Source organism: Caretta caretta, chromosome 3, assembly GCF_965140235.1.
Source record: "Caretta caretta isolate rCarCar2 chromosome 3, rCarCar1.hap1, whole genome shotgun sequence".
Taxonomy (NCBI): Eukaryota; Metazoa; Chordata; order Testudines; family Cheloniidae; genus Caretta; species Caretta caretta.
Genome location: NC_134208.1, coordinates 4,957,318 through 4,981,876, shown reverse-complemented (window position 1 = coordinate 4,981,876; position 24,559 = coordinate 4,957,318).

The window sequence follows — 24,559 nt, the reverse complement described above, 5'->3', positions numbered from 1 at the left end:
CCTCACACGCAGGACGGGACCCTGGGCTCCCGGCTCCCTCGTTGCCTGGCCTGCCCTGTCAATCGGGCTGACCTGGAGCGTTGGCGTCTCCCCGTTGGCGCTGGGGACTGTCAGTCTCAGGACCCTGATTACTCTCCCTCCATTCCCCTTTCTTTGGGGACTGGGAGAGGCCAGCCACAAACCCCTCTGAGTGTCAGTGGGGGCCAGCAGCCCCCTCCCGCCGGCCTAGAGCCGATCTCCAGAGCATGTAATAATCCTCCTCATCCAAAGAATGTCACCCAGTTTTACACAGAACACCAAGAGCTAAATTCACAATGGACTGAGGTGCGGTGACACTGAACGTCACCATGCCGATCTTTTGGATGATTCACAAACCCTGCGTTGGTGCCTGGGCTCCCTGTAGAACAACTGGGGAGAGACAGACACCTGAGAAGGGGATTCACAAACGCTGGCGATGGAGAGGACTCCAGATGGAAATCCCACCCTCTAGCTGAGGGGAGAAGAATTTGAATGGGGATCTGCCACCTGTCAGGTGAACACACTGGGCTTTGGGACAGCCTGACAGGGGCTCCCTCAATCACTCCCTGTCAAGGTTCCTTCCCCACTCTGAACTCTAGGGTACAGATGTGGGGACCTGCATGAAAACATCCTAAGCTTACTTTTACCAGCTTAGGTTAAAACTTCCCAAGGTACAAACTAATTTTACCCTTTGCCCTTGGACTTCCACTGCCACCACCAAACTTTATCTGGGTTCTTGAAAAAAACGTAGTTTGTAAATGTCTTCCCCCCCCCCAAATCCTCCCAACCCTTGCACCCCACTTGCTGGGGAAGGTTTGGTAAAAATCCTCACCAATATGCGTAGGTGACCACAGACCCAAACCCTTGGATCTTAGAACAATGAAAAAAGCATTCAGTTTCCCTACAAGAAGACTTTTCATAGAAGTAAAAAAGAATCACCTCTGTAAAATCAGGATGGTAAATACCTTACAGGGTAGTTAGATTCAAAACATAGAGAATCCCTCCAGGCAAAACCTTAAGTTACAAAAAAGACACACACACAGGAATATTCATTCTATTCAGTACAGCTATTTTCTCAGCCATTAAAAGAAATCATAATCTAACACATACCTAGCTAGATTACTTACTAAATTCTAAGATTGCATTCCTGTTCTTTCCCCGACCAAAGCATCATACAGACAGACACAGACCCTTTGTTTTTCTCCCTCCTCCCAGCTTTTGAAAATATCTTGTCTCCTCATTGGTCATTTTGGTCAGGTGCCAACGAGGTTACCTTTAGCTTCTTAACTCTTTACAGGTGAGAGGATTTTTCCTCTGTCCAGGAGAGATTTTAAAGGGGTTTACCCTTTCCTTTATATTTATGACACTCCCGCTGAAGCGAGTCTATCGTGGGGGAAATAACTAAAAAAAAAACATAGGTGCAGGGATATTGGACATTGGGTCTTCCACCTCCCCATCCTTCCTTCAACCTATGTAAGCTCCCTTAGAGGAGCCTGATTCGGCCCCACAGCCATGTTAGCTGGCAAACTCCTACCGTCCCTGGTGTGGGTGCTACAGGGTGCAGGCTCAGAAACACAGATGCCCTGTGAACTTTTTCTACAAAAAATGTTTTGGATGCTGCAAAAGTGAGCAGCAGCTGGGTGGGAGGTTGGAAATCCCAGTGGGGCCTGATTCTGGCAGTTAAGTGTCTAAATGAACATTTAGGCACTTAAGCCCCTTGGTGAATCTGGCCCCAAGAAGGAGGCAGAGCTGGGAAGAGATATGAGCTCATTGGAAGAAGAAATCACAACTGGGAGGGGCTCAGAAGGTTAGGGGCTTACTACCTGGTATCCCCTCGGAGCCATTCCCATCTTTTGGAAAGCAAAGAAGTTCCTCCTAGACTTTAAGACCAGGAGCGACCATTGTGATCATCTAGTCTGACCTCCTTCACCTTGCAGGCCAAAGAACCTCACCCATCCTCTCCTTTAATAGACCCATAACCTGCCCCGGCCCTTATGACTTGGGGCAAACCAACCAGGACTTGGTTTTGTCATCAGTTGATCTCATCAGGTTCCTTGAGCTAGATACCACAATAATTCCCAGGCTTGAGAAGCTCCTTGTAGAGGTATCAGCTACAACACCTTCCCTGGGCCCTAGTGCCACCCCATCCAGCCTCTCCCCACGCCCACTGATGCTGAGGATGGCTAGCCACTGGGTTGCTTCTGCTTGAGGTTTGTATCCCTTTAAGACCGGAGAGTCCCGCTGTAATAGGACCTGCCTCTCTCAGAGGGTTAGCAGAACCTTATCTCCAGCCACTTGTCGGCTCCCAGATACCAAGGAGATGGCCCACGTTCTGCTCTCCAAACCTTGGCCTTGCTACGTTCCTGTGCTGCAGATAATTGACCCCAGGAAGCTCAGCTAACATGTGCAATGCAGGCACATTGGACTGGGGTTTAAGTTGCAGGGCACTTCAATTATCCAAGCCTCAGTTCTTGAGATCTCTATTTTCCACAGCTTGGCCGTGGCCATTCATTATGCTCAAGGCCCCTTTAATTATTGGTATCTTCCTCCCCCGCTCCGACACCCCAGGCCCATGACATCTTAGCTCTTGGAAGGTGTGATGTAGAGAGGGGAAATGGGGGTTGGTCATCACTCCAGGTGGATGGCACTCCCCTCAGGTCTGTGGCAGATCTCTCCTTCTTTCTCTCTTTGGTTCAAGGGCCTCACTTCCTTCCTACCCCAGCCCCTCCCTTAGGTTTTGGGTCTGCCACCTTGGAAATTCCAAACTCTCTCTTTCCATCACCCCAGGAAAGACCTGCCCTTTATCTCCCAGTAAGTTTCTCTTCTGAGCCCTGTGCAATCTAAGTGCCCCATGGAGTCCCCTGCTTTCCACCCTCTAGCATAAACATCTCTCGGGCTTTCCCCCCACTGCTACCACCCTTCCATGTCTAGCACCAGTCAGTTTCTGAAAACTTTGAGGGTTTGCTCTTATCCTCCTCCATGGATTGTTGGCTTTTCTTCACACTTGTGGCCAAAACATCTGAAAGGACGAGACTTTGGCCATGAATCCGCAAAGGAAGGATTTATTCTTGAACTAAATGAGGTAAAGGAACAAATCCAGTGAGCTATTCACACCCTCAGTCTCATCCAAGCCCCAGGCCCGCCTTTCACCTTGGAATCTGGGGTTGAACGTCATACCCCAAGGAGAGCCTCTTATACATCAGTCTCTGTGTCCCAGGACAACATGCAATTGTTCTCAGCCACTTTGGTCCATGCTTACCAGGCCCGCTGGATGCAAGGGAGATGGTGGAATTTGTGGGCCCCTTCTGTGAGTGGGAATGCTGGCAGGGTGGGATTCAGTAATATGGAAACTGGAAGTAGTAGAAGGGCCCTACTCTCAAACAAACCCCAACCCCACCCCTTGTCCCCTGAAACCCCACCCCTTGACCCCTTAAGCCCCCACCACCTGTCACTGGAAGTCCCAGCAATGGGGAATATTACTACCGGGATGAAGGCGGACATATGACCGGATGCAAAATGTATCATGTGACCCCTGTAAGAACTTCTCCCACTGCCCTCTACCAGTCAGGATGGGTTTCACCCCGATACGCCCGCTGCGAGAGGAGATTTGACCAATCAGTGGTATTCCAGGGCAGGGTGACCCATCTGGAAGTGGTTCGTGTGACCCCTCTAAGACCTCCTCCCACCGCCCTCTACCAGTCGCGATAGGTTTCAGCCACATAGGACCACCCCGAGAGCAGATGTGACCAATCAGGAGTGTACTGGGGCGGGTGACCCACACCGAAGAGGGCCACGTGACCCTTCAAAGAACTTATCCCAGCGCCCTCTGCCAATCAGAGCGCAGCACCATCACCCCATAAGTCCCAGCGCAGGGGCAGAAGAGGGCACCCTTTACCAAGAATGCGTGCTTTAGAAATCGTGGAAAGATGGACTCCTTCACCACCCCCGTGAGAACTTTGGAGTTTGTTTTAGCCTCGAGGGCCTTTGGACCTGTGTGGAGAAAGCGCTACATCAGGGACAGGTCCGATGAGGGCCTTTTGACTCAGCCGTTGATGGATACGCCGGAACCTGAAACCCAAACTCTTCTGAGGCACCCCGAGGATCATGATGGGCTCTCATTGTCAGCACCCTGAGAGGTGGAAGGCAAACGTAGCTCAGGGGAGTCACCGGAGGACAAGGTGAACGGAAAAGACGTCGCACAGGAAATGAATGGTTAAGAAGTGACGGCTGATGATGGGGTGTAATGGGGTTAGGAACCGGGGGGCTGTGTAAATCTAAAAACAAGCAGTGGGGTGCTTACACTGTTTCTTTTCTGAAAATCTCTCAACAGCTCGACGATGCCTTTCTAGAGGCCTTTCAGAACTTCTACAGGGGTTGCCCCGTGGGAGTAAATATATCAAGCATCCGCTGATTTTGCTCATGTCTGAGACAGAGATCTCAAGAGGAAAATCCAGAAAAGAACAAAATGGAAGAATCACTCCCTTATGGTAGGGGTCATGGCGTCCATTTTTACAGGGGGCTGTAAAAGGTCGTGTTAAACCAGGTGATTAATAACACTTAGTTAAATGTGTCAATATGAATGTGTCCCCCTTCATATTTGTGTGAGTAAAAGACGGTACCAGTAAGAGTCATGTCTACACAGGCAGCTTTGTGAAAGAAAATATATTTGACCCCCGGGGAAGTTGGGAGCTTCGGCAGGGTGAACCCTCTTTTTCAAGTGGCCAAAAAGCAGAGTAAAACTTTAAATGAAGACGGGTAAGAGCTTGCTTTCAGACCAGGACGCTTACACTTGACACATACCGGCTCGAATATGTTTTAAAAGAAATAAGACCATTGTTGCAGGTGTGGATGTGTAATGGCAGGCAGATTTGATGGATTTGTACCGGTCCTCCAAACGCAACAGTGGTTTTAATTCCATCTTAACAGTCATAGACATTCTATCCAAATATGCCTGGGCCTTCGGCCTAAAAGACAAGACGAGTGGTGAGGTATCCAAGGCCTTTAAAGCAATTTTCAACAAAGGTCGCGTGCCTCAAAAATTAGATTCCAGTCGAGGGAAAGAATTTTTAAACAAACCTTTAAGGAGACTGTTAAAGCGGCATGGAGTTCACCATATTGTTACTGATAATGAAGTCAAAGCAGGGGTTGTAGAGCAATTGAAGAAAACTTTAAAAACTAGGATGTGGAGATATTTTACGAGGGTGAGACAGTTACTGAATCTTTTTACCCTGAAGAATTACAAAAAGTAAACCCCAAACGAGACAGTTGGTTGGGGTGGCCCAATGAGTTTAACAGCTAGGTGAAAGCTTTTCAACTCTGTGACATTTAGACCCAAACAGAGAGAGCGAGAGGGAGAGAGAGAGAGAAATGAGGGATGGCGGGTTTTACATTACTTTGCCCAGCAATGCCAGCTCTGCAGCTTTTCCTCAAAACACCAGCTCCAACATTACAATAGGACTAATTAAGCCCTTGGATCTCCCGGGTGCCTGGGAGGTGGGGTTAGTGGAAACACAATACCCGCACAGCTGGAACACTATCCACGAAGAGACCCCTTTCAAAATCACCTTTGGAGATATGAGGTGGAATTTCATCCTACGACGAGGTTATTACTCGACCATACCCGAATTACTGGATCGTATGAACAGCACCGTGGCTCGTCATTCCGCACTACCTGAGGTGGTCATGAACTACGACCCTGTGGGTAGAAAAGTGAGACTTAAATCTGCCAATTTTACGTCCATGTTTTACAGGGAGCTAGCTAACATTCTGGGTTTGGGCCCCAAGTGCAGCGCCCAAAAATTTCCCATCTCCGCAGACATCACAGGGGGTTTCAACTCCTTGTATCTGTACACAGATATCATACAACACCAGTTTGTGGGGGACTTTTCTGTTGCCCTGTTACGCTGCGTCCCCATCCGAGGAAGGAACAATGAGTTTGTCACCATCACTTACGATAAACCTCACTACGTTCCTGTCAGTAAAGACCACATTGACACCATCACCATTGAACTAAAGACAGATCAGAACAGACGCGTCTCATTTTGCTTCGGCAAGGTGATCGTAAAGCTGCACCTGCGTCCGCGGAGAGAGCGAGGTTTCTAAAAAGCAAAATACTATATTGGCGATCCTAAAAAATTACGGTGACCCCGCAATCAATAGGAACTATAACAAAGCCCAGGCTGGATATGCCCTTCCTGGATGTCATGGGGCCCCCGTGATATACGGGGTTGGTGTGGGTGGAATATTTCGTAGTCTCTTTTGAAAAGCTGTACCACTTTTGAGGAGGGGGCTAGAGATTATTAAAGTCCACGTAAAAACCGTCGCTCAAAATATAGCTACAGACGTGGTAGGTCATGTCTCCCGCACTGTTCTGGAGAAAGTGGGGAATACAGTTTCACAGGAAGGATCGGGGCGGATGTACATTAAAAGGAGGAAGAGCAAGAGAAATGTGTCATACCCACGATGCTCAGTTCCCCCAAAACCCTTTAAAAGAAGGGCTTTGACCCGCAGGGCCAGCCACAAGTGAAAGTCCAAGAGGAAGCCTGGGTGAAAGAGGAGACGCTCTCAGCCTGGTGAAAGAGATATATTTGAATCAACATGGCTTTTGTTCACTGCGGGTCTGAGGAGTGGACCACATCCAAACTAGACTTGTTCCAAATAGCCCCTACGCAGACCAGCATTGAGAAAAGCATCTACATCGAGGTGCCGCCTCTGTCGGTCATTATGGAGTCTGCCCCCATTGACTTTTTTGTAGCAGGGAATGGTGTGGATTGTATGGATTTAAACAACACGCTGCTGGACCTGTGTTGCAAGATTGTAAAAGGAGACGAAACTGAACTCGCCGTGGACACCGAGGTGGGCCTGGTGAATTACCCCGTGGCCTCTATTTTTAGTCAGTGCGATGTCATGCTGGGAGACCGCCTCGTAAGGCAAAGCAACAACTGTTACCCTTACAGGGCCTTTATAGAATCGGTGCTCAATTACAGTGACGACACCCTCGCCACGCAATTTTCCACCGGCCTGTTTTACAAAGACACTGCCGGACAACAGGAAGAAACTCGAGATAGATGGAGGGAATCTAGGGTTTGTGAGGTGTGCAAAGCTGATGGCCCAGAGCAGGATAGTAGAGCTGCTGGTTCATCTGCACAGCGACCGGTTTTTTCAAGAAAAACTTTTGTTGAACGGAGTGAATGTGAACATTAAACTGACGCGCAGTAAAGACACTTTCTGTTTAACGGGCAGTGCGGCAGAAGGCTTTAAACTGTGCATTGTATCACTGTATCATTGTATCCGCGATCCTTTTTGAAGGAAGTACGGTTGTCCCTGAGTGTGGCATTTGCCGAGCGAGTGTAGAGATTTGTAATTTATCCCTGGGGTTTTTGAACAGAACCATGTACTTTGTGTTTAGGTTAATCTTGCGACTCTTTTTCCCCTGACAAAATACGCTTTGAACTATAAACATAATGCTCTGGTTTCTGTGACGCACGTACTTGGTAAAGCCTTCCTCGAATTCAGCGCTTTCACAGGCAGAGTTCATCAGATCGTTCATCAGATAATCGTCTTTACTTTACTGGTAGGAAACAAACGGTCATCGTCAAAAGCATCAGGCAGCCCCTCCACAACATTGAGAAAGGGATATTTACAGAGCAATTCTGTATACAGAGGTTGCCAACAACTGTAACACCACACGATGCTCTCAGGCATAACAGACAGTGTTTGTTGGGCGTTATCCAGCACATTTTTTATAAAGTAACTTTTCCGGCAGTTGCTAGGCCCCGCGAGAATTGCAGAAAAGGGGTGTTTCGAAATGATCCATTTTTAAAAACCGTAGGGCAGGGTTTTAAACCCTCTCCTTGGACCTTCTTGTTGTAAACGACTTTCTGTGTTTGTTTTCTGAAGGGTTTTTGTCGCTATTTGCCACTGATTTTTGTTCCTTACGACAGAGGGGTGCTGCACCTCTGTCTTTTTTGAGGTGTTTTCTCGCAGGCCCGTGCAATAGTCCAGACCTCGATCTTTTATACTGTCAAAGTTGATCTTTTCACAGTTTGCTACGTTCAGGGTAATACCTTTGACTTTCCTAAGGCCTTTCCTCCCGACAGCTTATACCCATATGTTTTTGGGCCTGCCGACACAAACTCGGTGATGTGTGGATCAGGCGGGATCTTGCTTGTGAGGTCCCCTAAATAATCCCCCAGAGGGCGATTCCAGTCACCCTCCCTTTTCACAAATGTCACCAAGTCAGTGTCGTGGTACAGACACCGCTCTTGCAACCTGTCTAGGAGGTTGTATAGTTCTAAGCGGGCATAAGAGGTGGTGAAACAGGCTATGAAGACATTGGTATTGCCAGAGACAGAGTGCAGGTCTTTAGCCTGCTTCCAAGACACACACGCGGTTTCATCCTCAATAAACTTGCAGGATGAAACCTTGTAATTGGGGGAAAACAGGTTCTGAAAGAGTTTGTCAGGATCTGTCATCATGCTGGTGTTGGGTAGGTTTGTTCTTTGGCCAAACTGACCCCACAGAGATTTTAAAAACAGTTTAGCAGTTTGGCATTTAGCGGAGTTCGACCTGATATCGTGTTGGCGTAAAAGCACGCCTTCTTGCTGGTAGAAATCGTTAATGTACTTATTTTGTTTTTCTTCATCTGTGCACCAGCTGGGATACCCTGAAGCCTCTTCTTTCTGGCAGAGGTGTAATTTTATGTACGCTGAAAAGAGTTTATCAGATTTTTCATAAAAATGCCACATTTCATAGACTTTAGCCACCGCATACCCCTTCGCTATGGCCGTATTCAATTCCACCATGCACCAAGTCCCCAGGATGGCCCTCTCCTCATCACTGTGGATGCATGTCTCCCGCTGCTCGGTTTCCGCACAGGTTCGGCATAGCAGGAACAGAAGCTTGCCACCCACTCTGACAGGTAACAATGGGAAAAAGAGGCTTCGCAGGGGGTACACTTTAACTTTTGCAATTCCAAAATAATTTGCAAGGGGTCCATATTTGTCGTAAATTATATCAGGGTGTCCGATGGGGTATTCCTTGGTTTGTTTGCAAAAGAGTACAGGCTGGTCTCGCGATGAAGTACGTATCAGAACCTTTGGAACGGAGCGCTAGGAACGTGTAGTCCCAGAACTCTTTGCCAATAAAGGTCTAAACAAACAGAGAAAGACACTTGTCGCCCTTAAATTCCCAGGACTTTTCAGGCTTTCGGGACATAGAGAAAATATAATTGGGCGTGTGCAACCCAGTCTTCTGTGTGCATTCAATATCATAAAAAATATATACTTTTCTGAGGATTCGGGTTTTCGAATGCTCTCCAGAAAACACAGGTGACTGTCTACATCACCAGCAATCAAACCCTGACCCTGTTTACAGCGCCTCCCTTCACACCTGTGCCGCTTGTCCACACAAACTGACACTTATCACACAAAGTTTTAGACAGGCATTCGACTCGCTTTTTCGACGCACAGTGGACGTGTCTGTCTAAACGCCCTAAGCAGCAATTCAAGAGAGTTTCTGTTGAAAGAGACAGTCTCCAAGCTACCTGAGGCTTTTATACCATCGTAACTCTTTGTTTCAAAATAACTAGCAAGGTGATTGATTCCCCCTCCCTAGCATTCCCTTTTGTGTGTGGGTGAGGCAATAAGTTGTCTGCATAACTGGGTTGCTTTTCTTTTCTTTTCTTTTCTTTTCTTTTCTTTTCTTTTCTTTAAAAGACATACAGCTCTGTGAAAAGAAACCAAGGGCCAGAGATCTTCTAACAGAAACACAGATAGTCACAAAGCCCTTTTTTTCTTTTTTTTTTAATTTACAGCTACCAAGTTGTATGTCGCTGTTTGTCCCCTCACCATTTTCTAACTTAATCCTTTTTGATTTCTTACAACTGGCCTTTTTCTGAAGCAGGGTTCTGTAACTTTTTGTGCAGACCAGACGGTCAATATAACGCTGGAAGCAGCATCTTACGGTTTGGTCATTTTCTTTCAAACACGGTCAGGGTCTGCACTAAATTGCACAGCATTTATCAAGGTCACCCCGTGCGCTAAACGTTCTTGGGTGAGGCACAGACATTGCACAGCTTAACCTATGGCAAGAACAGTGTTTAATAGGCTTTCCAAACACAGCTCAGCACGCCGGCCCCGGAGCTGGCAGTTTCTATCCACTGAAGTCCAAATCACACAGCCAGGGTGCCGTTGGGCTGGCGCACCCATGACACAGCCCTCACATCTTCAAACAGCTTTTCCCGAAGGCAGCGATTGAGGACAGCAGAAACAGCAACGCGTACAATAGTCCGCATGACTTTTTTACGCTCACGACGTAGCACTGGCTCAGTGGGTTCCATGCCAAACCTCCTCCTAAACGCCTCCTAGCCGTCATCCTCGGAGTCCTCTTCAACAATTTGGATCGGCGCTGAGCAAAAACAAGGTGGGCCTGGTTCATTTTCGCTGCTTGATGCGAAGCTGTCTGGGGCCTCCGAGGCCTCTGGAAAGACATCATCGAGCTGTCGAGAGATTTTCAGAAAAGAAACAGTGTAAGTTCCCACTGCTTGTTTTTAAATTTACAAAACTCTCCCGCCCCTCCGGTTCCTAACCCCATTTCACCCCATCATCAACCGCCACTTCTTAATCATTCATTTACCTGAGCCATGTCTTTTCCGTTCACCTTGTTCTCTGGTGACTCCCCCAAGCTTCGTTCGCCTTCCTCCTCCAGGGGGGTGGACGACAAGAGGCCACCACGCTCATCGGGGTGTCTCCACACAAGTCCAAAGGTCCTCAGGGCTAAAACAAAGTCCCAAGTTCTCACAGGGGTGGTGAAGGAGTCCATGTTTCCACGATTTCTAAAGCACGCGTACTTGGTAAAAGATGGCCTCTTCTGCCCCAGTGCTGGGACTTATGGGGTGATGGTGCTGCACTCTGATTGGCAGAGGGCACTGGGAGGAGTTCTTAGAGGGGTAACAGGACCCTCTTCTGGGCGGGTCACCCTGCCACAGAACACCCCTGATGGGTCAAATATGCTCTCAGGTGGTCCTATGCAGCCAAAACCCATTGCGATTGGTAGAGGGAGGTGGGAGGAGGTCTTAGAGGGGTCACACAAACCACTTCCGGATGGGTCACCCCACCCTGGAACACACCCAATTGGTCAAATCTCGTCTCTGGGCAGCCCTATGTGGCTGAAACCCCTCGTGATTCGTAGAGGGCGGTGTGAGGAATTCTTTGAGGGGTCACATGAAACACTTCTGGATGGGTCACCCAAACGTGGAACACCCCCGACTGGTCAAATCTGCTCTCAGGGCAGTCCTATGAGGCTGAAACCCCTCCTCATTGGCAGAAGGGTGGTGGGAGGAGTTCTTAGTGGGGTCACCCTGCCCCGGAACTCCCCCGGATCAGTCAAATCTCCTCTCGGGGAGGCCTACGGGGGAAAAACTGAGCCTGATTAGTAGAGGGCAGTGGGAGGAGTTCTTCGAGGGGGTCACATGACACACTCTGCTTCCTCTCATGTGTCCGCCTTGACTCTGGAAGTAATACCCCCATGGGTGGAACTTCCGGTGACAGGGAGTCGAGGCTGAAGCGGTCAAGGAGTGGGGTACAAGGGGTAAAGAGGCAGAGTTAGGGTTTGCTTGACAGTAGGTCTCTTATACTATTACCAGACACCCTTAGAGGCCCTTGCCTTTCCAAAGGGTGGCTTTGTAAATTTAGGATTAGGTGTTCTTGAACAAAAGTCCTTGGACATTTGCGACTTCACTTTCTTTTGAAGCTTGGAGAAGGTTTGCTTCAGGCACATGAAGATCCGTTTGAGAACTGGAACTTTGTTCCTTGAAGGCGATGATGTCCTAGCTCTGGAGGCCTTTGGTGGCTTTGGAGGAGAAGCGTCAGGACTCCCAGTTGCTTTCTCCCCTGCTTGCGAAAGCCCTGTTGTACTTGTCACAATGGACACCATCTTCGGTTGCTTGGTGGGAGCCCTTTTCCCCATTGCATCCTGCCTCTTGCTCCTGTCTGCTGGAAGGAGCCACAACACTGGCATCTTGTTGTGGTTGGATGATGCTGCAGAGTCTCCTGGAGTCCATCGCTGGGGAATTCCATGGGACGTTCTGGGCAAGTCAGCACCTGCAGAGCCAGCTGGTCTCTTCTGTAGAAGCTTACCGCACTTCTTGCAGACTCTGATAGGCTGCTGGTCCCTGAAGAGCTTTGAATTCACAGTTCCATCGAACCCATGTGGAGCCGGGATGTCTCGAAGACCATGAAGCTCAGCAGATTCTTGTGTCTCCTCCTGAGTTTTCTTACCCTTCATCTTCCCTTGATGTGCCTTGCGGCACAGATGGCAGACTGAGACATGGCTCGCCAAGGGACGGGAGCTGCTCAACATTTCCATCAGGTGATTGATCTGCAGGTCGTGTGCAGCCTGCCCAGCAATAAGAGAGTCAAGAATGGATCTTGGTAGCTGCCCAGAGCCTGGTGCCTCTGGGACAATCTGGTGGCATTGGGTCCTGGGAAGATCTTCCCTGCTCTCACCAGCCTGTGCCCATGGCCTCAGGCAGGAGCCTTCTCCGGAGATAACCTTCCTCTCCATGTGTAGCTCCAGCTTCTCTTCAGTCCCTTTGGTGCCACTCAAACTGGGAAGGGGCTTTCTCAGCTCGCTCCTATCAATGTGGAGTGTCACAGCGAGCATCTTCTCTGTTCTTACAGTTCCTGGAGGTGCCGATGTCAGATCCACCCCTGCTGGCAGAGTGCAGCGATCCGGGTTCGTTTGGTTTCCAGCTGTGCCATCACTCCTGCCCGTCTCCATGGTGGTATCTTCCACTGGTGTTGGAAGACGTGTGGAACAAGTCTGCTGCCTTCTGTCTGTGGGTAGGGCATGTCCATCCTCCAGCCACATCTTACTGGGGGCCCTTAGAGGCAACAGAGGAGCTGTGTGAGGTTTCTGCGGGGAGAGGGGTAAGCCCTGCTCATGCTGGAGTCTCTTTGTGTTCAGGTGACAGTCCAGCTCCTCCAGGACTTCATGGCTTAGGAAAGGGATCCTGCTCATGTTGAACTTCACCCTGGGGTCTCTGTCTGGTGGGCGCAGAGCAGGGGCATTAGGGATCATCTTGGCCAGTGACTCTGTGTATGGGGTAGGTGCCCCCAGTTGGCTCTGCAGATGCTTCTGTCTAATGTTGAAGTCTAAGCCATGGGCTGATGTCTGGTCCAGACTCGTGATCTGCTCTCGCCGGTTTCGTCTGCTGTGGACAGGAGGCCTGGGGAGAGGCTGGTCTTGGATGGGATGAGTGGATCCTTCCCAGCCCGTGACAGCCATGATCTCCCTTGTGTGGCAGAGGGGCTCTGACCGAGCCACGGAGGCTTCTCTCAGGGAAAAGGAGCTGGGATTCCAGGGGAAAGAGGTGATGGATTCCATGGAGGAATCAGAGAACTGGCTCATGGCAAATGTCATCACACTCGGCCTGTGGGAGAGAGCAGACAGGGACAGATGGGACATGGCCCTGCTGAGCAAAGGCAAACCTTGGGCACAGCCTTCCAACTGTACTGCAATGGGGCAGGTCTAGGCATGCATGGCACACCACGCTCTGACACAAGGACATCAACTGGAGAACGAAGGACTGCGAGAGGGAGCTGGCAACCATTTTATCGATAACGATAACCCCCTTGTCACACGCACAGGTGCAGCACCTAGCACAATGGGGCCTTGAGCATGACTGGGGACCGAGTGCTCTTTTAATAGAAAGATTCTATTCTGTAACTCCTCTCTCGTTCTGGGAACTGCAGTGTCCTCTTTTTGTCTCAGCCCCGTGGCTAGGCCACTCAGTATTTCCTACTCTTCCAGGGTACAGTCCTTCAATTATCTCTCACTCCGACAGTGACCCAGATAGTCTTGCTTTTCAATGCCCCACCCGTCTATGCCGTGCCCTCGGTGGCCGTTCGGGAAACCCGGGCCCGCAGTTTACACCTGGTTCCAGGCCAGGGACCCTCAACGCAGGAGTTTTGGGCTTTCCTCTCCCAGCCTTCACTGCTACTTCCCTGGACTGCTTCCTACTACTTCTGGTTCCCCTCCTTGCTCTGGGTGTACCAGCTCCAAACTGGGTGTACCAGCTCCAAACTGGTACTTCCCCCTCTTCCCAGGGAGGGACTGCTCTTTCCCAGCAGTAGCCCCTATCTCTTGCCAGCTTCCTGGCTTTATAGGCCCCGCCTATTCCTGGACAGCTGAGTCTGCTTGCAATCAATTCACTGCTCCCTGACTTTTCCTCCGGGTGCACCCTGTAGAGTTCACACGTCTCCCTGGCCACCTTAGCCCCTTCCAGTCCTGGGTGGGGTGGACAGCTCATCACAGAGCCTCCCACTCAAGACTGCTCCTCATGGGGGGAGGAGAGGAAGGTAGCACCTCCCCTGCCTCTCATGCAGCCAAGTGTACAGACTTTCCCTCTCTTTCTTTATGTCACCCACCATGAGTAGTTTCCCTTTCTCCCCTGTGCTGTCTCTCCGTTTCTGCTGCTGAGATTCCAGGTCTTGCACAACCTCTTGCAGGGTCTACGCTGCAGCTACTAGCCTCCCCTACAGTCGCTTCATTGCCCCATCGAGTCCTCCAGCACCCTCGCTCTCAGGGTCTCAGTCCCCACTGTCTTGTGCATCACCTCGGCATTAATCCCTACCTGCTTAAGCTTCCTCCCCGGGGGGTCTCTCTGCTCCCCCCAGCCTCACCTGCCTTTTGGCTTTCACCACAACATCTACAGGTTCACTAGGGGCCTCTCTTTCTCCTTTTCTTTTCTTTCTTCAGGCCTTTGCCTTTGTCTTGACTGTCTTTCTTTCCCCTTGGGGACCGTTCCCAAAGTACGGACCCTTTTGGCAGCGTTCAGCTGCTTTACAGTCTCGTTCTAGCCCCCTTGGGGTACTCATCCTGCATAATCTAGATCTGATCCCTTACATCAGGGCTGACCGTCAGGTACAGTCTCTCTCATAGTCCCCTGACATCAGGGTGACTGTCTCATACAACGCTTCACTCAGTCTACAGTCCTCTGCACAATCCTTTTCCCACAGAGGTGACCGAGTACCCGCATTTCCCACCACATTGTCACAGGGGGCACCCCTCATTGCTTCTCTGGTGCCTCCTCCTGGTCACTCCGTGGATGGGCTCTTGAGGTCAATGCCCCTTCCCATGTCGCACGCCATCACTCTGTCTCTCTCTTGGGAGTGCAGCTACTCTCTCGTTTCAGGAACCTCAGTCTTCATGACTCAGCCCGCTGGCCCTGTCTCTCAGCGTTTCTCCCCTTTGGGGTACAGTCCTTCAATTCTCTATGATTCTTGCAGTGACCCAGGCAGGCTTCCCGTTCATTGTCCTTCCGGTCTGTGCCACGCCCTCAGTAGCTGGTAGGGGAACCTGGGCCTGCCCTCTACTCCCGGTTCCAGTCCAGGGACCCTACAGCCAGGAGATCTGGGCTTTCCTCTCCCAGCCGTCTCCGCTTCTTCCCTGGACTGCTTCCTGTTACTCCTCGTTCCCCTGCTGGGTGTACAACCTCCAAACACTCCCCCTTCTTCCCAGGGAGGGACTGCCCTTTCCCAGCGGCAGCCTCCGTCTGTTGCCAGTTTCCTGGATTTATAGGCCTGGCCTACTCCTGCCCAACTGAGCCTGCCTGCAATCAATTCCCTGCTCCCTCACCTCACTTTCACTGGTGTCTCACCTTGGAAGCTAAAGCCTCTTTGAGGCTTTTTCCCTGTAATTTTAGGATCTTGGAGTGTCTGGTTTTCTCTGCTCCCTCCTCTCTACATTCACTATCCCCTCCCACCCAGACCCCTGTCTGGTGCCCCCCATTCAGTTGCCTTACGGTATCAGAACTTCATCCAGGTATCTGGCCACGTACTGTGTCCTCCTCTCAACCAGCCTGAGGCTGTCAGCCAAGGTGAGCTTCTCCAGGGGCACGCGGCAGCTGTGGAACAGAGAGAGCAGATAGTTCAGTGCAGACCCTGCCCTCAGGCCCTCTTTCACGCAGAGGTGCGGCACTGACAGGCTCCCTGTCCCATTCTCCACTGAGGCAACCTCCTCCCCTGCAATACCCAGGCCTTGGATGTTCTGGTTTTGGGTTAGCTGGATTCTTAGGTGATCCCTGTAGAGTGCTGAGAAGGTGAGAGTGTGTCCTGCTGGCAGCGTATGTGTCATGTCCCTTCCGCACAAGCTAATCAACAAATAGGAGAATGGCCTGCTGCAGCTACCAACTAATGCACCTACCTCCTTAGCTCGAAGGGGTGCTTTATGCTGCAGAGCTGAAGGTCCAAGGTTGAAGTCCAACTGGGAACGCATGCTGGGGGACTGGAGGTGGGGGTGGTGGAGGGGCCATTACAGAAGTGCTGCCGGATCCCTTTCACCCTACTCACCGGACAAGAAAGGCCAGCCTTCCTCCCTGAACTCTCCACCTCACCTCCCAGGTGTGCACAGGGCTGCTCCCAGAAAACGTTTTCTCCCGCTCTTGCAGGGGAGGATGGTCCAGTCCAGTAGACACAATCTACCGCCCCTCCCCCACTCCAGATTAAATGAGCTGCATGATGCTTGAAGAAGGGAATGACCCGCTGTATGATGCATGGGGGTGGATAAGAGATGGCAGCTTCTGCTGGGTGAGAATGAATTTCATGATTCTAAAGGAGAATAGTTGCTTGCCTGGTATACAGGTCGGGGCAGGGGAGGGATTACTAGGGCTACTACCCCTGAGTGGGGATGAATTGCATGACGCTAAAGGAGGGGACTGAGCCACTGCAGATTTATGGAGGGGGGCATTGCTTACCATGTCTCTAGGGATGCACAAGCCTCCTCCATCTCTTTCTCACGACGTCCAAAAGCTGCCAGAAGTGAGACATAAGGGAGACATTGAGCTGCTTGGCCACCCTTTGCTTCCTAGCACCCCAGAGCCCCAGATTTCAGGGGCAGCGTGTGAACGGAGCCCCAGCCAGTGCCTCTGCATGACTCTGGGCATGTCTGTGCCTTCGCAGGAAGAGGGGAGGCAAGTGGGGGAATAGACCCGATTTCTCTGCTTTGCATGGGGCCCAAGTCTGCCACCACAGCTGTGGGGACAGGGACTGCTTACCTTTCTTTTTCTTCTTTTTGTGTCTGCACCTCGTCTTCCTCTCAGAAGCCTGCCACACACAGAAAAAGCAGCAGGGTTAGAGAGAACTCCTCAATAAAACTGGGATAACAAGGAGCCAGAGGGGATTGCCATGTGGGGCCAGAGGGAAGTTTTTCCTTCTGGGAGAGTATTGCACTCTGAGGCATCATGGGTAGGCATTGTGCTTTCCTATGATTCAGCCCATATAGGGCACACAACACAGCCCATGACAGGGGCCAGAGTAGCAGCCGTGAGCTGTAGCTCATGAAAGCTTATGCTCAAATAAATTTGTTAGTCTCTAAGGTGCCACAAGTACTCCTTTTCTTTTTGGAATAATCCAGGAGTTGGAGAAACAGGGATTGCTGGTACCAGGAGCCTGCAGAGTTTATCAGCGTTGAAGGAGAGAGCCTGCAAAGTTCTCCCTCCTGCAGAGATTCTAAAACTCTGCAGGTTTAAGGAGTGCAGGGTATGCAACGAACCACAGATACCAGCCCCCGAATTCCGATCTTGGGGGAGAAATCTGACATCTGGACAACAGTGATTCCTATTTCCATATTTAGGGAATGCATGATATAGGGGTTTTATCTGCATGCATTTGCGATAGCCATGCTACTCCTGAGTGGTGAAGCCAGGAATGGGTTATGCAAATTCTCCCAAACAAGTGCTGATATAACCCCTATACCATCCTTAACGGCAGCTGTTTTACACGAAAAGAAAACAGTTTGGCGTGAGTTCAGCCCACTTGCCTGGGAGCTGCTGAGCTCTAATGGGCTCTTCATGGTGACCTTAGGATCATTATCAGGACCATTTGGGTCAGTGGTGCTGGTTCTGGTGGCTAGTCCTAGGCTAGTCCTGCAGGGAGGGGTGGCATCTGACCCGGAGGCTGGAGAAAGCTGCAATCTCACATTTGAGGCTGCTGCTTCTTCTTCTTAGCGTATGCACAAGGTGCCTCAAGTGGCACGTGAGCAGGATTCATCAATGAATTTGGTCTGTTGGTTGGATCATTGGCTTCCCCGGCCCGGCCTGGGTACCGCTGGGGTCAGGGAGTGCAATGTGAACATTGATCCATGCCCCCGAGGCTGCCGAAATGCCATTTGTCAAAGGAATAGCAGAGCTGTTGCTGGGTCTGGTTCTCTGCCCACCACAGCAGCAGTCACTGGGATATGGTGCCTTGTAGATCCCACTCTTGGCACCACACCTGCCAGCCCCCAGCGGGCTGATGAAGGTCTGCCAACTTCAGGCTTCAAACACTTCGCTACATACCCACTGCAGGTCTTATTTCACCCTCTTGAGGCATTAACTCACAACAAAGTGTCCCTGGTTGACCGGGGACTGTTATGACAGTGCTAAGAGGACCAAGCACCCTGCGTTGAGAGAGCATCACTCTGCTCAGCTCTGGGTCCTTTCTGTAGGACAAGTATTCTCAACCCAGGCCCAGACTGAGTGTGCTTCTTTCTGTGAGCAAGGACTTCTCCCATGGCTCAAAATCTTCCTTTTAAGGAGCTTCTGACCCAGACCCAGCTGTCATCAGGGACCATCCCTTTGGGGTGTGGAAGATACTCTCCCTGCATTCCAAAGCACTTTAACCTCCTCTTCTGGGGGCAATGGGGAAGGGTGGGGCACCTTGTCATGAGTTGAAATGGGAGGGTCCAAAATGATTAAAGGCCTGGAAAGACTCCTCTATGTAGAGAGATTGAAAAGACTGGGACAATTTCAAGAGGGAACATGCTAGAGGTGTAAAATCATTCACAGATTCATAGCATTTAAGGCTAGAAGGGACCATTCGATCATCTAGTCTGACCTTTTGAATCACACAGGCCAGAATATTTCATCCTGTATGGAGTCCTATCACTTGAGTTTGACTCAAAGAATGGTTTCGAGAAGGCACTCCCTATTCACCCTCGAGTACTGCGGGAACTCGGATATGAAATTGCAGAACTACTAACTGTGGTACTTAAGCTATTGCTTAAATCATCCTCTGTATGAGATGTCTGAAGGGTAGCTAATGTAACGCTGATTTTTAAAAAAGGTTCCAGAGGCGATCCTGGCAATTGCAGGCCAGTGAGCTTAGTATCAGTACAAGGCAAATTGGTCGAAACTCTAGTAAAGAACAGAATTATCAAATACATCGATGAACATGATTTGTTGGGGAAGAGTCAACACGACTTTTGAAAAGGGAAATCCTGCCTCACCAATCTCCTGGAATTCTTTGAGGGGGGTGTGATGGGTTGGACCCCCCATTGCGGGGTGCCACCTGATCTACTGGGGTCCCACTGAGCCCATCTCTTCCACCAGCCTGGTCTCCCTTACCCTGTCCTGCTGCACACACATACTGGCAGGGACACACCCAGCTGTAGGATCACGCAGAGTATGCAATCAGCTCTCTTTGGGAAGACTCAGCTCGGTGATTGCCCAGCACTCAGGTGCACGCACCCTCAGGAGTGGAAACCCAAAATTATATTGTCTTGCGCTGTACAGAGATCTAAACAACGTAAGCTCATGACATTCTCTCCCTCCCTCAATGTGGAGGAAGATATGCATAGCTGCCCCCAGCCCCGCCAGTTATGAATTGCACAAACTGGTTTTTAGAAGAAACCAAAAATAAGTTTATTAACTACAAAAGGTAAATGTTAAGAGATTAGAAGGGCTAGCAAACAGATCAAAGCAGAATACTGAGCAAATAAAACAAAACACACCACCTAAGGTTAATACGCGAAATTAACTGCTTAATAGAAAGTACATTCTCACCCTAAATGTTGTTTTGTGCAGTTGCAAAGTTTATGGAAGGTAAACTGCACTGCTTGCAGCTTAAATATCCAGCTATTCCTTTCACAGGCTAGATCTTTCTCACCTGGGCTCAGCCCCTGCCCTCCTCCCCCACAGTTTAGTTTCTTTCTTTCACCAGGTATTTTCAGCAGTCTTCCTTTTTGAGCAGGGAGGTGGTGGACAAGAACCCAGATTAACTCCAGTCCAAAAGCCTTCAATAGGATTTGGATAAGACAGGAATCCTTTGTCTCCCAGTTTGACCCCCACTCCCTCCTAGTGGACAAATACCACCAGTCCATAATGATGCTCAGTACCAGGTGACATGATCACATGACCCTGCAGTGTCAAAGCAGCATCTCAGGAAACTTCTCAGGAAGGAGGAAGATTCGTATCTTCCAAGTCCTATTGTCCTTCCTAATGGCCCATCCAGGCTGACTCCCTTCTGTTTGGTGGGCATTCCCCTGGTGCAAGCACTTTTGTAATTGATACATAGCTCGTATTCCTGACTTCAGATACCGAAATGATACATCCACACAGAAAGGATAATCACATTCAGTAAATCATAACCTTTCCAATGATATCTCACACGACCCATATTGCATAAAACATATCTTAGTTATGCCACATTCATCTAACAATATTTCTATGAAGAATATGGGGCGTCACAGGGGTGAACAAGCATGTGGAGAAGGGCGATCCAGTGGATCTAGTGGACCTCAACTTTCAGAAAGTTTTTAAGCAAAATAAGTTGTTATGGGAGAAGAGGGAAGGTCTTCTCATGGACCAGTAACTGGTTTAAAGATAGGAAACAAAAGGTAGGAAGAAATGGTGAGTTTATAAAGAGAGATAAATAGCAAGGTTCCCCAAGGATCTGTACTGGGACCAGAGTTGTTCAACATATTCATATGTGATCTAGAAAAGGGGGGAAACAGGGAAATGGCCAGACTGGCAGATGATACAAAACTAAAGCTCGTCCAATCCAAAGCTGAATATGCCCTCCCTTTTCTGGATGTATAATTCTGTTTTGGGCTGTGTGAACATTCATTTTGTTTCAATGGGCCCCATTTGCCAAACAAACTCTCCAGAACTCTCTGTGTGACTGCCCTGTCCTCATCGACCATTGACCATTCTGCCAATCTTCGGGTCATCAGCAAATTTTTATCAGCAGCAATTTTATATTTACTTCCAAGTCATTGATAAAAATAGTGACTAGCATCAGACCGAGTACTGATCCCTGCAGAGCCCCATTAGAAACACCCACTTTCGAGGAGCTCATTAACAATTACTTTTTGAGATCTGCCAGTTAGCCATTAGCCTGTACTCAGTCCATTTAACCTGTGCTCCATTGATATTGTATAGGATATACAATAAAATTAAAGGCTATAAATACCGACATGGGGAACAAATAATTACAAATGGGCTCTTCAATCTAGCAGAGAAAGGTCTTACATGGTCCAATGGCTGGAACTTGAAACTAGACAAATTCAGACTGGAAATAAGGCGTATATTTTTAACGGTGAGAGTAATTAACCATTGGAACAATTTCCCAAGGTCCTGGTGGATTGATTCTCCATCGCTGGCAATTTTTAAAATCAAGAGTGGATATTTTGATAAAAGGTATGCTCTAGGAATTACGGTGGGGAAGATCTTTGGCCTGTGCTATGCAGGAGGGTCAGACTAGAAGATCACAATAGGCCCATCTTGCCTTGGAATCTATGAAAAACAACACCTTACAAAAGTCTAAGTTTGTCACATCTATGTTTGACATAACCCATTTTCCATAAAACATTATTGACCTGCTTTAAATATATTCCTGTCCTTTAATTCTTTAGCGATTGAATCCTGTATCGCTTTGCCCATTATTTCAGGCTAACTGGCCTATAATAAGCCGGGTCAACCTCCCGTACCTTTTTGAATATTGACAAAACATGAGCACACTTCTAGCCTTCTGGAATTCCCTCAGTAATCCTAATTTTGTGAAAAAATTAATGTCAGTGGGCCAATAACCTCGTGAACCAGCTCTTTGAGGACTCTTTGCTGTCGATGGTCCGAGCCTGCTGATTTAAAAATACTTATGTTTGGTTCTGCATTCAGCTGGCATCAGTCCAACCTTTCCATCTCTCGAGGATTTTCACTTACCTCCGATCTGGCGAGGCTCATCACAGCATGAAAGGCAAGAAACAGCACCATGCATCTCAGGATCGTTAGGCAGGAGGCCCAGTTGAGATATAGGAGGAGTGAACTCATTTCCCAGGGTTCAGACACTAAGAACCACAGATACTCTCAAACCAGCAACAAGTACCCAGGCTACACCTGACTGCAGCTTGCTGCTCTGGCATCAGGCAGGCGCTGATGTCGTCTCTAGGTCAGAATGGGGCTGCCCTCCTGCAATCTCCCTCTCGCCTGTGAGCTGTCAATGCTGTACTTACATCAGGAGATAGGATGGGGCAACCGCCCCAGGGGGCTGAGCTGCTGAGCTCAGAATAAGGCAGGAGAGAGGGCATCCGATTTCCCAGGAAAACCTTGGGTCTTCTCCGAGCTTTACGACTTTCAAGCCCCTAGGCAAGGGACATTTTCCCCCTCCTTGTGGGAACTCATAAAACCCCTGTGACTGAGGCAGAATCTCCCAGCCTGAAGCGAGAAGCAGCCCTGAAGTGATTACCTAGCGCTACGAGCGCAGACAAACTTTCACGGTATCGCCAGCCCAAGCATTCCAAAACCATGAGTTGGGCCCCACCAAAATCATGAGATTGGCTTCAAAATAATGAGCTCTTCCAAAAAAATTCCTCTGGGGAACTCTTCATTTGCCTGCTGGTGTCTAAGCCGCGACGGTGCATTCAATTCATGTCCTCCAGCTTCTCTTTGCAGCCAAGAGAGCTTAAAAATGGTTAACAAATAAAATAAAAAGCAGAGATTCTCATATCATTCACTTGATTCCAGGACTGGAAGCTTTAGGAAAAGCACCCTCTATCATAAAATAATAAAGAGCCCTACCTCTTATCTAACATCTTCAATCAGTAGATCTCAAAGCACTTTACAAAGGAGGCGTGGAACATTAGCCCCCTTTTAGAGATGGGAAACTGAGGCACAGGGAAGAGCAGTGACTTGCCCAAGATCACCCAGCAAGACAGTAGCAGAGCCAGGACTAGCACTTAAGCCTTCTGAGTTCCATCTAGTGCTCTATCCACGAGGCCACAGTGCATTTGAAGTAAGGGGTCATAGTCAGTACATTCCTGTGGTGGTTAGTCTGGGCTCTTCCAATCACCATTATTTTCTCCTTCTCATAACACAAGAACTCAGGGTCACCACATGAAATTAAGAGGCAGCAGGTTGAAAACAAACAAAAGGAAGTATTTCTTCACACAATGCACAGTCAACCCAAGGAACTCTTTGCCAGAGGCTGTTGGGACGGCCAAGACTCAAACAGGGTTCAAAAAAGAACGAGATAATTTCATGAAAGATAGGTCCATCAATGGCTATTAGCCAAGATGGGCAGGGATGCCACACCACGCTCTGAGTGTCCCTAGCTTCTGTTTGCCAGAAGCTGGGAATGGGCGACAGGGGATGGATCACTTGATGATTCCTGTTCTGTCCATTCCCTCTGAAACACCTGGCATTGGCCACTGTCGGAAGATCGGAGACTGGGCTTGATGGACCTTTGGTCTGACCCAGCGTGGCCGTTCTTCTGTTACAGCTCTTCAGTCTCCTTGATACCTGTGACGTCATAATCCTGCTCAGTTCTCCAGCCTTCCATGGCATGTGGGTGGAAAGACAGGGGAGATGTCACGTCGTGAGCTGGGTCTGTAAGAGCAACCTGTGTTCAGGCAGAGAGGGGCTCCTGGGAGAGCAGAGTCAGTGCTCCGTTAAAGAGCTGGAGACAAGGGCCTGGCCTGAGTGTAACCCACCAAACTTTGATTACACCCGTACCCATAATAATTCCACGTTAGTGCAGGGCTAGTGAGCAGGTTCAGTCTGTTCTGACAGCGGAACTCCCACCTGTGGAGAACAACACAAATATGCAAATTGGGACAGTTGGGGATGCCAGTCACCTGAGTTGCTCCGATTTGGAGGAAAGATACCACAGTGTAGTAAAGCTGTTCAGACTAATCAAAAAAATCCTTCCCTTTATAAGAAGACAATTTGTGGGTTAACTAAGACGCCTCATAAATCTAAACATGCTCTTATCATTACAGCAATACAGCTCCTAGCGGTCAAAGAAAAATAATAATAACAGATTTCTTCAGTACTGAAAGGTACACGGGCCAGTAAGCCTGTGCATTTGAAGTATGCGCTGCTTATTTGGCATTTATGTCCTCACACCCTCCTGAGCTGAGCAAGCAGCAAGCACCCTGTTCTTTGAATGGGCTGGGATCCTTCTCCTGGCAGTTCTCTGCTTGCTGCAGGTAGTCAAAGCAGGCCTGTGAACATCAGCCCTCAGGGCAGAGATCTTCACCGCCCCTCCGATACGGCTGTCTCCCTCTGGCGCTGGATGAACTGCCGGAACAGGTTGGCACCCCCCTTTTTTTCAATTTGGGAGTGGAAGTGGCCCTCCGCCCTTGGAGATGCCCTACTGAGCATGTGTGACCCAAAGCAGCCCTCTATTCACACCCTACATGCTATGGTAAGAATCTTTGTACGAAATATGCCTTGTGAGGTACTATTTGAAAACAAACAACTCTCTGGTCAATAAGATCATGATGC